Below are 4,403 nucleotides of genomic sequence, written 5' to 3' on the forward strand. Positions count from 1 at the left end.
CGAATGCGAGTCCAGTGTGCTAAATGCTGTGAACACGATTTGTAGCGCTTAAGTTTGTGCATATAGTGATCCTGTAACAACTGGTCCTCACTCAAGCATTTATATCTACTTGCATGGCAGCTGACAGCTCGCAAGTCTAAGAGTCCATAACTAATGAACACACATTTTCAGTAACTCGCCAGGGGCCACAAAACCTATCAACACAGTTTAGTTTAAAAGGAAATGAAAGTTTTTATTGGCAGCCAACTCCTTCTACTTCACTGATGAATTTTTAGAGGAACCAATTTAGTTGCACGTATTGTTAATGAGATCATATAATGTGTCATGTATAATCTGATTTCTGCACATACGTACTGTAGTGTGATCAATGTAAGTAAGTTCTATGCTTATTTTCTACTTGCTGATGGATGGCCACGCTGAATTATCATATGCACCCACAGTGTCGAGACTGAACTCGTGGTAGGCCCAGAGGCCAACCAATGGGCCATGGACATTGGTGTAGTTGGGTACACCGTCTTTTAAACAGATTTTTATGTATTATTACGGTTACAATTTTTAATAATATAATAAAGTTAACTACTACTGTTAATGCTACAACTATTACCACTGCGACGACTAAGCGCCTGCTAATGCCGCCATTAACAATAGTCAAACCAGTCCCTAACCAAATAAAAAGAATAGCAGTAAAAAAATACTTTTATAAAAGTGTACCTTATTATTTATATTTTCTTGAGGATCTCTCTGCATTAAGAACAGAATTCTTTTTAAGAACCACGCTGTAGAAACCTTTACATGTGAGTCTCAAATACATCTGAACACATGTCTCGGCTTTCACAAGTTCAACGGGCATTCTGTTACTAGCATCCGAGCATAACGGACTCATTACACTAATCGCTCGTTCAAATAGTTCACGACAGGAACTGTACTATCAGGAATTGCGAGGACATGCTCCATATTTTGAACAAATTTGGTGCATTTGCTTTTCGAAAAGCTCACTCCACACTTTACAAAAATTATTATCCTTCCCATCAAGATCTGATACTACCGATTTCAAAACAGAATACTCTTGACAGAGGTCGCTTACATCGAAACTAATTTTCAATTTCTTTCCCACTTCAGCCAAGTTATTAAATGAAAATAGTTTTGGTTGAGGTAAATCAAGCAAGGACACAATTATATCCATACTTTCATTTCCACTAAGGTTGTACCATATATTAAGATAGTTTAATCAGCTGTCGTAAACAAATGTACAGTTTTTTATTAGAATATTGTTTTATTAATCTGCAAGGTGTTCTAAAGACATATTAACTTCAAATCCGTAAAACTTATTTTCTTTATGACTTTCTATTTGTTTCTTCACTCCCAACACAACCTCGTGAACATATGTGGAAAGTCCGTCCTCCTTTCCCAAAAGTCTAATTGCTTTAGAAAATACAGCTTACATTGCTTTTTAAAAAATACGGGAAACAGTCTGGTAATGTTGGTGATTACCCGTTTATTTGGTTTTATTGAGAACTTAGGGCGTGTGTATTTTCTTCACCCTGTGCTACGTAATACATCATTCAAAATTCTCCACATCTTAACAAGGCTCTCCAAAACAATCACACAACAGTGTGTGGCAATTTTTCACTATAGTCATGCTGAGTAAACTCGCAAAATGGTTTCGTTTCCTTGGAAGTTTCTGATGAGGAAGGAACGTCTGAGGATATTTTAAGAACTAGACTAGACTTATCTTAGAATCTTGAATCGGAGCTTAGCACAATTATGTGACGTATGACAACAACAATTGGCTTTAAGTTTGTGTTTTCTTCTTTTAATCTAATAAAGACAGAATTATATTTACCGAAATTAACTGAAACATTGCGGCTGAATAAGAAACTACAGTACATTCCTTAGTGTTAAATCCTTTTCCAATAAAAGAGATTTTAGCTTGATATTTTACACATTTTGTGGCTCTGCGCTCAGCAACCGTATATGCAGTTATACAAAATGTAACAGTCAGCACACGGTTGCTGTCTGTGTGCCGGTCTTAGCCGGCCACAGCAGTTAACTTGTGCCGACAGTTGCAACAATGGTTTTATCATTCTGTGATAACTTTCTTTTTTATTATGACCTTTATTCTTGACTCATTGAACACAAACATGTCATTTGACGATAACACTGTTGCTGAAATTTAAAAGTTGTTATGTGATTTCATGCAACTCTTACCATTCCGATAAAGATAGTCTTAGAAGTATCGAAACCTGGTTAATGTGTTTTTTAAAAAAGTTGTGTGCAACCGGTTGGCTGAAGATTTTAGTGTATATCTTCATGGAACACAAGAACTTCGTTACGTTATACCTTGTGTTTGGAGAAGTGTGTCACAACAATTGGATAATATTTATTATTGTTCATATTTGAAGTGTCTGATGCTAATGAAAACGGAATTATTTGTTTTTATTCGGTTAGTAGCTTCTCTTTAGCCGAAGGTTGAATCGCATCTTTCAGTAACGCCACACTTTCAGTTCGGCCGCATCTTGCTTTCGTTACGACAGAGGAGTCTGTGGAAACATGTGAATATCGCTTATCACCACAATCTCGAGAACTGTAGGAATGATGAGTCAAAGATAATTATTACCGTGATTTTGTCGTCTTCTGCAGGAAATTGTTTTGGCAAGAATTTAAGAAGAGTCTGACTTCTCTTTTGTGTCATTATTTCGCTTTGTGCCTTTCTGATTATGTTTATTCACATCCTTCATGACGACATATTTAACGGTAAGTGAAGTACTGCTTATTCTGCACTTACACATACACTAATAATGACCAACTTTTTGTAACCATTCCTTGCAATTTTCGTCCTGTAACCATTATTAATTGAACGAGCTTAGATACTGTCTGTTCATTTCACTCTTAGCACTCAGTATTCTAAATTATGAAAACTAGTCTATTCGCGCGCGGTCCAACAATTGACGGTAAATTGATAACTAACAATGAACGAAAAAAAAGAAATAGACGTTGTTAGTTGACACTTTAATACGATTTGTCAGTGTTTGATAATGTGCTAGCCGAATGCTACAGACGCATCAGAAATTTAGTGTTTTACTACAATAAGAACTTAATATTCGAAAATTATTCAAAATGATTGATTCCAAGCCTTTCCTTTCTTAATAAGGGAGTTCTAACTCCCTCTCTCTTAGCCCAACTGACTATTCCCCTTCTTTCAAATCTCGCCGCCCAAACCAAAACAACACTCACTTTTGGTAATGCAGCAACATGCCGTATAACCTCGGACAAACTTGAAGGAAGTTACACGACATTATTTGCACTAAACAGAAAGTCATGCAGACGAGCACCAAATGCTGCTAATGAGAGGGAACCATTATTGTATAATTTGTTTAGGGATTTTCTGTAGTTGGAGGACTATGATAGAGTGCCCGTTATGTGTCCCAAGGAGTTACGTATCCCAAGGACGTCGTCTTGAAAGTTTTGAAGACAGGAGTCAGTAACAGTTCCGAGACAGCTGACAGGATAGTTTTATGGTATGGAGTGGGATGGAGTGGGAAACTGTTAATTGTTCAAGAAGGTGGAAAACATGAGATGGTAGAGACACTTGGATTTTTTATTTAAACAATTTATTAACACTTCATTTCGTTTATAAAATATTTTTCATTCAAAAACTTTAAGTAAAAATATAAAGCTATTCATAGTACAATGAAACAAAAAGTAATTACAAGTAATAAAACAACGAGAAGCATATTTCAAAGAGAAAAATAAATTCAAAACAGTTGTCTTCTTAACAGAAAGTAATAATCGTCCTTCTTAAATTACTAGCTCTCGCAAGCGATTGGAAATTCTTCTTATACAAATTGAATAAAACTTTAATAAGAATCAAAAAATATAGCAATAAAATTGTGGGAACTGGAAGTTTGCATCGTGGATAATATGGTCCTACACAGCGTTTATGCTTCTGAACTGCGAGTCTATGTACTGCTATGATTCTTACATCATTCCATTCCTTCCTTGCGAAATGCTATTTTTAGCATGGATAGAGACAGAATATCGCAGTTGCTGGATGTGTTCAGTGGTGGTGAAAATGTGGAGAAGGGTAGAGAGTATCAATAAAAGAAGTGTAAATATGAAAGGTGAGCAGCCATTTGAACAATACAGAGGTAAGGTACTGCAAGGTTCTATCTGTAGTACATGAGAGGGGTTGCTTAGAAAATAGAAAGGCTTTGTGGCAAACTGCTTAACGTAGTGAACATGAACTGAATAGGGTTTTTGAAAACTTCCCAGCAATTTGGTAGATTCGTATGTGTGGCGAAAAGTTGAGTGTATATTGTTAACAGGACAATGAATCCATCTGAGTGAAAGAAAAGTGTCATTTTGTACACCTATTCTTCATCTATTTTTCCACACTTAATGTG

Source organism: Schistocerca nitens, chromosome 10 (genome assembly GCF_023898315.1).
Source record: "Schistocerca nitens isolate TAMUIC-IGC-003100 chromosome 10, iqSchNite1.1, whole genome shotgun sequence".
NCBI lineage: Eukaryota > Metazoa > Arthropoda > Insecta > Orthoptera > Acrididae > Schistocerca > Schistocerca nitens.